Source organism: Lissotriton vulgaris, chromosome 6 (genome assembly GCF_964263255.1).
Source record: "Lissotriton vulgaris chromosome 6, aLisVul1.2, whole genome shotgun sequence".
NCBI classification, from domain to species: domain Eukaryota; kingdom Metazoa; phylum Chordata; class Amphibia; order Caudata; family Salamandridae; genus Lissotriton; species Lissotriton vulgaris.
Window position 1 is genome coordinate 1,062,418,792 of NC_141694.1, and position 13,117 is coordinate 1,062,431,908.

The 13,117-nt window shown below is 42.1% G+C and overlaps 1 protein-coding gene across 2 annotated transcripts in view; it reads left to right on the forward strand.

Moving 5' to 3' along the window:
- The window catches only part of GNPAT (glyceronephosphate O-acyltransferase), a 920,813-nt gene that overhangs the window by 205,231 nt on the left and 702,465 nt on the right, over positions 1–13,117 (forward strand). The window lies entirely within an intron of this gene.

Sequence of the window (13,117 nt, forward strand, 5' to 3'; positions counted from 1 at the left end):
GTCAGCGGGGTGGGCAGGTGCTCATCCCACCTCCCCCTAACGGCCGACATATTAGTTTCTCGGTCTTCCTTCATCGCCGCATATTTGCGCAAAATCAAGCCTCGGCAGGAACCCAGATCTAGGAGTGTCAATAGTTTGTGTGACTTCTGTGGCTCCTCCGGAAATGTGGTCCATATCTCCCTGGCGGTTCGGGAGACCTTTGCATACTGAAGGAAATGAGTTGCCGGAACCTGAAACCAGTTTTGTGCTACCACAAAAGTGAGAAAGGCCCCATTCTGCGCTGGGATGCTCTCCCGAGTTACTACGCGCTTTATAAAAACCATTAAATAAATAATAAATAAATGGTATAGATCCCTCCCGTCCTTTCGCATCCTCCCTCATACCACTTGGAAATATCCATTGTATCCTGGATGTTTTGAAACCCCTTCAACCACCAAAGTGAAAGCGCATTTGCATATGGCGCCCTGTGGAGAACCAGCCTAACAGCCTGCTCCCAGGCTTCTGTAACCTGTCTGACTATATGAGGGGCGTTTTTTGGGGTCCTTGATCCCAACATGAGATATCTCTGCAGATGTGTCCCCTGATTCCAGTCACCCAATAGTTCCTTGTCTACCGTACGTACGTTCCTCTGAAAATAATGAAATAGGTGAGTGCCATTTGTGAAAAAATCCAAACAAATGTTGTAGGTTTCAAAAGAATTACAATACTATAGTTTAGATAGTGTTAGACACAAATATACAATATATTTGGCCAGTGTTGTGATAAGTAAATCAATTGTCAGTATTCTTTGATGAAAGTATCAGGAAAAGTAAACATTAACTTTGAGACATCTTTGTTTAGCTCAACAATTGAAGTGAATTCCAGTAATAGTAGAAAAAGGGGATTAATAACCTGAAGATGAGCATTTGTAATTCCTAATAAGTCTGGTTTGAAAAGAATGTTGTATGGTAATATGAAGCATCACAAGTAAACAGCACCAGAATGAATATGCATTTGTATGTAAACAAAAAAACTGTAGAATTATATTGGTGTAGATTAAAAGATCTTAAAGTCTATGTAGGTTAATGACTGCCCTTCTTCCACCTGTGCTGCCGCCAGAGAGAAAAACCAAAAACATATCTAGTTATCAAAGTCACTTTAAGAGGATTTCATATTTTACGTTTTGGTTGGGTCATGTTGGTAGGGAGATTTTATAGCACACGGGCTAGCAGTCCCACTCTGGCAACGGCTCTACCATGACATTCTGTTTCATAGTAGCTGTGTGTTCAAAACGGACAAATGTTGATTATGAAAATGTCTAGAATCAGTGCATACTGATGTACTGCAAAGCATTTTTGAATAGGGTACATATATCAATAACTCGGTATCTTAGTGCTTTGTCGTCAACCTTGTGTGCGGTTGTGGGATTGCCCATGGGACCGAGCTTCATGCCCGTGGATGATTCTTGGCCCAATAAATAAGTATGATGTGGTGTTAATGTAGGGTTTTCCCATGGTTATGGGATTTTGCGAGGTGTCTCCAAACCCCTGTGGAGGTAACGTATGTATGTATGTTCTGTCTCTGCATGGTGTATTAAACTGGGGGAGCTGGATTTCTTTCCTAGCCAAAATCTGGAGTGCAGATGTTTCCCACCGCTTGGTATCTTACTGAACACGTAAAGCAAGAGCTGTTTACTGCATTCCTAATTGATTTTGGGTGAATGTTATATGCTGGAGGTGCGGTGTAAACTGCTACTAGCCTTTGTATAGTTAGTTGTGCTTAGGCTTAGTGGAGTGATTTGATAGATACTTTAGATGTGATCTTCAGGGTGTCATCTACTTTCTAGATTCTTAACAGTATTTTACCTGGTCCTTTGTCCCCAGTGCTATGTTTATCTGTACCTGTGTTCGGTCCAAGTTTCTCATTCTCTCATATCTGTTGGAATGTGCTTGAACCGATTAAGTATAGTTTTTAAGTTTTACGTTTCACTAATTTTCGTATTCTTCATGATCCCCTTCCCTTACTATTTTACCTATTTGATGGAAAGTAAGTGAGATAGCAGTTTATTACATTTTGCAGGGATTATCCAATGGTTTGTGGGATGGAGATGGTGAATTCTGTCTGTAGATTGGTGAGACGTGGGGTGCCGCTTTGTTTTGTTAAAGGTTTGGTATGTTTAAAGGTGAGTAGACCGTCTTCTCAGTTGCAAGGTAAGCATGGTTGGCAGCGAAAGATCAGAATGACTGTTTTTTAAATTAAACTACCAGGCTAGAAGAGAAAAATTAATCTGTATCAATAGGATATGATTTGAAAAGTACATTGCATAACCTAACATATTGTTGGTGTGACACAGATGCTCTATCAACGAAGCACAAGGAGAGACTCTAGTTAAACATAGACCAATTACTTTGCAGTCAACTGACTAGTCTTCATACATTAATGAATATTATGGCAAGGAAACCTATGTCCTTTGGAGCACCTAGCTCCTTTTCATATTTATCTCTGATGCAAATGTGCAGGGAAGCTGATAGCTGCCGGGTCGCGAGGAAGCCTTCTACACAATGTGTACAGGCTTGTAGATTCTAGAGCTCCCTGGGCTCCAAAAGGGTTAGAGTGGAGGGCACTTCTGTCAGACAGGAGTCATTCTATTCATTCCTCTCCCACTCTCCTTTATTTATTTGAGTTTTATATAGCGCTGGCTAGACCCAAGAGTATCAGAGAGCTTTACATGTTTTGAGAAGAAGTTTACAAAAAGTACATGACGAAAGTCAATTGGGTTAAAAAACAGTCATTTAGGGGGAAAAATTAAAAATAAATATGAAACAATGAAGCAGTAATGTAGTCCACAGTAAAGATGCAGTGATATACAACAATCAAGCATTTGATTATAGGGGGTGGGGACAGGGTCGAGTCTGCATATTCAAGAAGATTAGGGGACTTCTCTGATGACACATTTTAAAAGAAGGTTGGGTCTTTGGGAGATGTAAACCAACTAGTGATTTTTGTTGAAGTAGTTGTTGAATAGTAGAGATTTGAGGTCCCGTTTGAAGCACGAAAACGAGGGGTTGTGGCGTAGGTCATTAGGGAGTGAGTTCCAAATTTTGGGGGCACTTCCAAAGAAGGAGCGTGCCTGTGACGATTTCTTTTTAAGTTTAAGAGGCATGAGCAGAAAACATTTGGAGCTTCTCAGAGCCCAGCCTTTTCTTGCTCTCTAGTTTAGTTTCTAGATATTTGGGGGTTTTAGTATGTAGGGCTTTGTGCGTGATAAAAGCTGTCTTGTAAGTACACCTTGCTTCAATAGGAAGCCAAGTGACACTTTTAAGGGCTGGTGAGATGTGATCCAAACATTCGATTCCTGTGATGAGCCTGGCAGCTGCATTGAGAATTGTTCTTGGGGGTGCCAGGGGGCTTTTGTGAGGTTTCTGTCGGGATTGCATTTTCGTAGTCTAGTTTTAGGAAAATTAGTTATTGTGCTCCCTTTTTAAGATCGTCAGGGGGAATAAACGGTTTGCTTGAGATGTTTTAGTGTTAGACAGACCCTCCAGGATTTCACGATTTGCAAATAAGTAGCAAAATCTACAGTTTTGTACAAAGGCCGTGATTTTTACAAAACTGCCCGCGAAATTTTGAAAATACCGTCATTTATATATTTTTTTTACAGGTTGTGAAAACACAACAGATTGTTAGGCGTGTATCACATTTCTGGCAGTGAAGGGAACTTGCGCCGACCTCTCTCTTCTCTCGGCCGATCAAATGTTATTCAAGGGGGGCAGCAGCCCAGTTCTGTGTGCTGGATAAATCCAGTGGTCGAAGTGGGCGGGATCTGAGGGGCACGATGTGCCCATGCTTTTTTGATCAAAGGAAAACCGTTCCCCTACTTTTTGTGAAAAGAGAACTGTCCTGGGACGGTTAACTCTGAGACTTGAAATGCTACAGCAGAAGTGTAAGATATGAAGTGGGGTTGTGGGGTGCACTCCTAGTTTTCGTTGTTGTTGCCTTTCAGTATAATTATCCTGTGCTTTAATGGGTGTGCTGGAAGGGAAGGAGAGGCCAATCTCCACAATGAAAAAGTAACTTGATACTAGTGACTGACGTCATTAGACCCTATCCGCACTACTTTTGGCTGAAATCCATCTGCCTTTATAATCACAATAAGTAAACAATGCTTAATAAGTTCCAAATGAAATTTATTCTTGTAGATTATCCTTGTTTTTCAAAATTCATTCATTTCTGTGTTTCAAAATCCATATTTTTTCATGCATTTGTTGTTCAAGTTCAAATCACTGATTTGATACACAAGTCGCGTACATAAATTATATAAAATAATAATTTTTCATTTCCCAATGCATTTCGGGATTAAATCCCTTCGTCAGGGGCACGTGTTTTAATTGTTCAGGGTTCGTCAAAAAGAGAATGGACAACCACTTCTGTAAGTGCGACTGTTGCGAAATCTTTATGTTTCTTAGAAATCTATCGAGGTTCTTGGAAGTGATGTCCGCTTAAAAATTGTCGATCATCTGATGGAAGAAAAACTCGTTCTGGGTTTCTCTATGGTTCACACTGCCCGTAAATGTTTCAGAGCTTCGAACTGTCTAGCTGTGTATTCCCTTCCAATCAGCTGAAAAACTGAATTCCAAATTGATAATGAAAGGCTGGAGTTTCTATGAGCTCTGTTGTCTGTCTCAAATGTTTTCAAAGACGCGGGAGAATCTCCGCAGGTCTGCGGTATCGAAATGTTCCTGAAGAACAGGAATGCGGTGTAACGTATAGAGGTTCGCCCGAGACTTCTAGATTGGAAACTCGTTACCCGTCTGTCTTCCGTGAACTCTTGTCTTACACTCGACGTCCTAGCCCGCGGCTAGGACGTCGAGTGTAAGACAAGAGTTCACGGAAGACAGACGGGTAACGAGTTTCCAATCTAGAAGTCTCGGGCGAACCTCTATACGTTACACCGCATTCCTGTTCTTCAGGAACATTTCGATACCGCAGACCTGCGGAGATTCTCCCGCGTCTTTGAAAACATTTGAGACAGACAAAAGAGCTCATAGAAACTCCTGCCTTTCATTATCAATTTGGAATTCAGTTTTTCAGCTGATTGGAAGGGAATACACAGCTAGACAGTTCGAAGCTCTGAAACATTTACGGGCAGTGTGAACCATAGAGAAACCCAGAACGAGTTTTTCTTCCATCAGATGATCGACAATTTTTAAGCGGACATCACTTCCAAGAACCTCGATAGATTTCTAAGAAACATAAAGATTTCGCAACAGTCGCACTTACAGAAGTGGTTGTCCATTCTCTTTTTGACGAACCCTGAACAATTAAAACACGTGCCCCTGACGAAGGGATTTAATCCCGAAATGCATTGGGAAATGAAAAATTATTATTTCATATAATTTATGTACGCGACTTGTGTATCAAATCAGTGATTTGAACTTGAACAACAAATGCATGAAAAAATATGGATTTTGAAACACAGAAATGAATGAATTTTGAAAAACAAGGATAATCTACAAGAATAAATTTCATTTGGAACTTATTAAGCATTGTTTACTTATTGTGATTATAAAGGCAGATGGATTTCAGCCAAAAGTAGTGCGGATAGGGTCTAATGACGTCAGTCACTAGTATCAAGTTACAGCAGAAGTGTAAGGCAGACAAGGTTGGATTGGTAAAGAGAGCATTCTGTCAGTGCAGAGGTGCATTGGTTGAGGAGAGCTGTGGTAAACAGTCTTTTTCCCACCTACTTTTTGGAATGTTAAAGACTGTTAGCGGCTCATTGTCACATTCAGAATGACAACTGACATGTCGCAGCAATTACATGAGGGGCGCTGGCTCCTCCCACCCCGCGAAAGGGTGCAAGTGGGAGGTATTGCAACAGGGGACCAGCAGAGCTCTCACTGCCTTACGGCGGGGAGAGAGTCGAGGCGATGCCAGGTTTCAGGAAAGTGACTTCAGTTCAGGGTGACAGAACACTGCGTTTCTCGCCACTCTCTGGTGCTGATATTAATTTATTTAAAAATAACAAGAATCATTTTATACTCCTCCTTTTGTTTATTACTGCAGCCTTTCATAGTCAACAGAAATGCATATTACCTAAGCCATATCTAGGCTGATTCTGCCATCGCACTAACTTTTTCTTCCTTTAGCCCAGCTGTTGGAATGTTTTGGTAATAAACAAGAACAGGGAAACAAGGATATTTCTGTTATGAGACTAAATGTTTGTATACAAAAAACAGCAGCAGCGTCTGTTGAGGTGAAGTGGCTTTATACATGTACATAATAATGTTGTCTTTGCCGATGCTGTGATGAGCTGCTGCTGCGGGAAATCACCTTGCTTCTGCTCTCTTGGTTGAATTGCCAACAGATATGCTTCTCATGCAGAGGCACAGGTACCAAGCAGTGGCGTAACTCCAACCACACTCAGCAGCTCTCAGGCCTGGGCAATGTGCTGAGGAGGCCACCTGGAGCTTGGAGCCCCCTCACACCGTGGGGGCTGCTGGGGCCTTTGTTGCGCCACTGCTTCCCTTCACAGCCACAATTAATGATATCATGAAACTTTAAAAATACTACCTGTACATTTTAAGCTAAATGAAACACAACTTTTGTTTAAATAAACCACCCACTTCTAAAGCTAATGAGAAGAAACCGGGGGTCTGTATGTTATAGTGGAGAGGTTCATTGATCGCAAACCCTTCTATGCTCTGTTCGCTCATTACTTTCAGCTGCTAATATTCAAGGCCACTGGAATTATGTAGCGGGGATAGATTAAATTATGTGGCAGTGTTGACTATATTAGGCTGCAAGAAAAGGCAAAAAAGGTATGATGTGTATTGCAGGACAATGTTGGGATAGTATTGGCTCATTATTTTTTTATTTTTACTCACGTTATAAATGTTTGGGCAAATGTTTCATCTTATTAATACAAGTTTTGCGCCTAAGACACATAAATAAGCAACTGAAACGTGACCTGCCAACTTTTGTGAAGGGCATTCTACTGCACAGCAACACATTTTTGAGTGTTTAAAAACTTGATCCATTTGAGCTAGAAACATTTTAAAATTAGCAATTTCTGCAGCCGGTGACGGATTCTGTGGCAAATGCGGCATAATTATGTAGACAACGTTGCCACTGCAGAAGCCATAATCCCAGTGGCCTTGCTAATAATCAAGTCCACTGCACAGCTGACTAGCATTTGCACTCTGAAGCCCCACTGTAGTACATCCCTGAATTACAGTTGTACATCTAGCCAAAACCACCAACGCTGTGTCTGATATTTCCATGGTCTGCTATGATTTGGAACGCTTTATTGAAAACACGTCCCCATTATGAAACCCCAACACCTCCTGTAAACACCTTGCTACCCAATGGGTCTGGTTCTTTCTATTGATAAAATAAATAAATAAAACACTTCACCTCACTATCACCACCTTAAAAAAAAGTACATCTGAGCTCACAGAGAAGAGCTTTTGCGCCATCCATGTGGGTCATGATCTGGTACTGGGTGTTACCATTATGTCATACCAAAGTCTTCTTCAGCCAGTGGCATTCAAGGGGTATTGTGGTGCCATCAGAATAGCCCTCCTTCTTTTGCAAAAAAATATTCAAAAGAGGTGCGATATGTGTGCAGCCTGGAATGGTGAAATTTAAAAAACAAGTAGTCGGTTTGTCATAGAGGTAGGAGTTTCCATGAGGTTGTATATTTCCATTTTGCTAACGACCCTGAATTCAGTGAAAGGTAAGTGATTGCTGGCCCTATTTACAATTTCTGATCACATGGGACTGTTCTGTCTCATCTAGAGAAGCGTATACCTATCTCCCCTTAATGCAGCCATTGACTAACACCTATGCCCTCTGTTTTCATAAATTAATCCATCTCAGAACAGGAAGCTGGACCGCTTGGGTGGTCACCATTCTAAAACCAAGCCACCTAGCAGCTGGTATGAATCATTGACTTCAGAGTCCTCACACACGCAACCCCATTTCCACAGTCTAATAATGTCTCACTGCAGTCTCCCTTTCTGTGGAAGTAACTGTCCTAACAATAGAATGGTTGCTCTCTTCAATCCCTTAACCCGTATCCTTCTTGAAACTGAATCCTCAGGTCCTGGGCTAAACTCAGATTTTTCTAAATGCCAAACTTTGCATCTCGTTGAAGTGATATATATCATAAACAGCTAAAAATGAACAGCCACTCCAATTTGCTAAAGTAAAGACAAGCTTTAAAGCGTTAGGAGGCAGATTGGTTCAACCAATGGGGCTGAAAAGCAGTCGACTGGGATTGCAAGCAACAAGAGTGGTAGCAGTTGCTGTCACAACCTTCTAGTCTGGTACTACCAACACTTCTCTCCTCTTCAAGCCTTGAAAGAAATTGAAATAAGAATCCAGGTATTGAGCATATAGAATCATTTGTTTTTTGCTAATTCTTAGCTCCCAACAGTCCCAACATGCAAAGCACTGTGACTATTGTCGAAAAATCCAGGACTGTATTTCCGTACTTCTGATATCATAAGGCCAGTTGGTAATTCAGGCTCAGCAAGGACTGAAGCCCGACTGGAACATGTAGCCCCTCTCAAAACGTAGTTTCACCCATGCCCAGCATTTTGTAGAGCCTGTTTGTATTCCTGATGGGCATCGAGAAAGGATCACAGGCAGCAGTGTAGATAAGGATTGGGTGTGTACCTTAGAGCCATCAGGTTTATGGTACTGCAGTTGGGCATCCGGGTGGAACCAGTGGTAGGTAAAATGAACCTCGACTACAAGGTAGTACAGATAGAAGTTCGGGATACCAAAAACTCTTCTCTCGAATGGCATGGTCATGGTGGCCCAGCTCACTCGTGGCTGCCTGCCCGCCAAAACCACTCTAATTAAAAGCGATCTCAGCCTGGTGAAAAAATGCATTGTTAGTGGAATTGGGATGTTGAGGAACAGGTATGGAAACGGGGTAACACCACCATTTTGATGATGGCTATTCTACCCGCCATGGAGTGCGGGAGTTTTGTCCATTTGTTAACTTGCATTTCGAGGCGGTCAACTGCAGGGCCATAATTTAGGCGGGTGGCTTCTGTAGCTTTACAATGCAGGTAAATGCCCAAATATTTAGGGGAGTTGGTGCACCACTGCAAAGGGAATTCCATGCCAGTCGTATTAACACTAGGGGTCAGAGGAAATATTTCGGACTTAGTCCAGTTAACAACCAGTCCGGAATGGACACCAAAGCGGACCGCCTCTTGTAATAGAGGGGGTAGATTTTCAGTGGACTTGCGGACAAACGGCATCATGTCATCTGTATAGAATGAAGCTATAAGTGGGCCCGTGTGTAGTTGTAAGACATGGTGCAGGTGCTGTTCCTGAATGTGTCGGGCCAGTGGGTCCATGGCTATTATGAAAAGCAATGGCGAGAGTGGGCACCCCTTTCTAGTGCCCCTAGTCAGGGGAAAAGGTGAAGTAAGAGTGCTGTTAATTTTTAACCGTGCCGTAGGCGCGGAATACAACAACTGGACCAGTTTCAAAAAGTCAAGGGGATTCCCGATTTCAGCATGACCGCGTATAGGAAGGACTACTCAAGCAAATCGAAGGCCTTTTTGGCCTCTAGCATAACAGCCACCGCTGGCAAGGTGGGCTCCATCTGGTTGATGACCGAAAACACCTGTCTGAAAGGGGCATAGTGTGGTATTTACTGATAAGGACAGTCTGGTAGCGAGAACCTTGGCTAGAATCTTATAGTATTGGTTGAGCAGGGACAATGGCCTATAGGATTGACGTTTATCGGGCTGTTTCATACTATTTTAAATGTACCTTGCCAGTATCCACAACAATGGTACTTGTTTTGTCAGACTTGAAAGGATGAAAGGCTGAGTTGGCCCGCCATAGTCCAAACTGTGTCCAAGTGTGGAAATGACCTTCTGCAACAGGCATTTAAAAAATTCAGTGATTTTACAGACTAGTATAAGACTGTAATACATCTGTCCTGGTCACCTGCTTTACTTACAGGGGGAAAATAGGAAGAGCAGTGATCCGCAGGGTGAACAAGAACTTCAGAAACCTAAGAGTGAGAGGTCTTAGGAGAGTGAGGTTAAGAAGGGTGAGCAGGAGCCTCCTGAAAGTGAGGTTAGCAGGAGCCTCTGCAAAATAAGATTGAGGCTGGACACTTAGATATCTGAATGTAAGCTGGAGCCTCAATGAGCTACATTGAGCAGGCCATTTGCTGGGAACCTAGGAGGGAGAGGGAGCCTGTGGGGCTTAGGTTTCTTCAGGAGCTATGGAGATGTAGCAGTAAGTGGGAACCTCAGGGCCATAGTTTGCACAGAGCATCAGTTGAGCTGAGAGAGAACAGACGCCTCCGAGAATTTCATGATGAGCAAGATCTTCACTGACATGGGAGTCAGCAGTAGGTTCTGGTAAGAGTGTACAAGAGATAGAGGGCCTATAGGTGAATGGGGATATAAGCGAATCTGGGAGTCAACAGGATTGCAAGGGCATCTGAAAGTGGCATTTTAATTTGAGCAGGAGTCTGAGGGATGTGAGGCTGAGCAGGAGCATCAGGGACCAGACAGTCTAAATGAGCTTAAGTTTCCTGCTGTTGAATTGGCAGTCTTTGGACCAACTGATGAAAACCCATTCCTCCAAACCCACAATTGCTTGGCAAATAAAATACAGACCAAAACAACATGTTGCAGGACTTGTGCACATTGTATGTACCTAAAAATATCGATGTCTGTTATTAATTAACTTGTATTAAAAATACTTTAACTTGTACTGAAAAAAACACCACGCCAGAATGAATATTTTCACAAAATCTGACCATTCACCATACTACAAATATTTTATCTCCATTTCAAAATGTGCATATAGCAGTGCTTAATTTGAGCCAGTGGTTTCCAGTGCGTGGCACCCACACTTAATCTTCAACACCGGCGCTTATAGCTCGGACCCAAAGGTTATGGTCACCCATTAAGGACACATTCATTTTTTGTAGGCACAGGGAAATTAAGTCATATGCCGAGAATCACAGGATGTTGAACCGATGCAGAGAGTGAAACCTGGTTCCCCAGTTCCAAGTCGGCAGCTCTTAATATTATGCCACATCCTCGCCCTGCTTGTAGGGTTTCATGGTTAGTAGTTAGTTCTGTGATAGGCAGTGCTAATAGGAGCTATGGTCTTGGTCAAGCTGCCTCCTGACTAGAGCTCCAGCAGCCTCCTGACTTGATCTCCAGCACTTATTTTTTCACAAATGAATCACTGGCATATAGTAAAAGGCAGGTTGAGTGACTGAAGTTGAATGAACTTTAATGAATACAGGCGCCTGATTAGTTATTACTACTGTGCCAAGTATGCACTTTTTCTTATTCCGTGGGCTGTCTCAGTGGCTTTGAAGTCTGCTAAATCAGTTTACATTGATTTAAGGCTGAAAAAGAAATATTACGAATAAAATAAAGTGCTGCTATAATGCTGCTAAATTTCAATTTTTTTTGCCGCAAAATTTTCATTTTTGTGCCGCTAAATTTGCAAATTTATGCTGCAATATCCTGGGGGTCTGGTTAGAGCGCTACTTTAGCTGTGTTTTTGAGGTGTTCCTATTGCAAGGATTCTGCAGAACTATCCTTGCGACTATAGTTCATCAGCATCTAGGGACAGAGTCACAATACCACCTCAGTATCTATAAGCCCGATTTAGACTAGTTATAGTGCATTACTTGCCCTCCTACCCATTCCAGAGAAACAAGTGAGTTAGCTCCACAGAGCACAAAACTCTTGACCTTTTCAGGGATCTCGGTAACACAATACACCTTTTCGCTCTCTCACTCGTATTTGTCAACAATAAGATAAAAAAGAGACCTGAAGGAAGTTTGCAATGTATATTTAAACTATAGTGCTCTAAGATGCAGTATTTGCACCACAATCAGGCATCCAATACATATAAAAAAATCAATAGCATGTTTAACAAATCATATACCATATAAAGCCCTGCCATGTTATAAGACCGATTAGCCTATCCCCTTTTTTCTACTGAAGCTAAATGATTATATATTATAGATCTCTGGAATTGGTGGTGGACCCTGTTCCTGAGCATACAAATGTGGATGCTCTACATTTCAGTTGACGCAGCACTCTTGCATCAGGACCTTTGCTCAGTGTGTGCTTTTTCAGAACCCCGGTCCTCCGTTATCGGACAAGAAGTGTGCTCACAAATAGCAGCTGAATTCTCTTGTTATGTCTAGTTAATAGTGTCTGACCAGAGAGAACAACAAGTGACACAGTCAGTATTTTCTCAGTGAAAGCAAAACGCATTTCCACTCATGAATGAAAAAGCGGTTTTATGCTATAGGCAATGTTTCAACCTCATTAAAGGTGATATCCATGGGCGTCCGCAGGGGGGGGGGGCAAGGAGGGGCGCTTGCCCCCCCCCCCTGGAGCGACCCTCCTTGCCCCCTTGACGCCCATGAAAACCGTGACTTCAAGACGGGGTTCTCACTCTCTTTCCTCTCCTTTCTTTTATTTGCTTCCCTGTGAAATGGATCCAAAAAAGAAAGACGCTTTTGCTCGAAATGTAGTATTTTTCTTTCATTTTAATTCCAAAGTGCAGTATTGGGGATAAAAGGCTAAAAATATGAAAAATAGATAAATAACTAAATAAAGTAAGACAGAGTGGTAGCAAACTGGCCAAACTGATTTTATTCACACAAACACATTAGCTCCACTTTTACAGAGTTTGTCAGTGAAGATTTATTTTTGTTTTCTTGTCTTTGATTTCCCTGGAATTGGAACTAGTGCATCAATCCTGGAGGTTCCAAAATGTGTGGATTGGAAAACAAAATGTGTGCTGCGGCTCTGCGTCCAGGGATGTGGTCTTTTAACCATACTGCTTACGTTTTGTAAGGATATAAGCAATGGCCATTGAAATGGGTCCCCTCTGGGTCCTGTAGATCTGTCCTTAACTTTTCAGGCAAAAGCAGTCACTGATTTCTGAATAGTGAGTGTAAAAGCATTAAGGTAACCATGTTGCTCCTGCTTACATTTCCCATGGTTTGCAAAATTTTGCATTCCCTATAAGTGTTTGCTTCTTCCAGGATGTTGTTCCTTTTTCTTTTTTTTTGTAGGCCACATATTGCTCTTGTCTAGTGCGTAATTTAAATTGC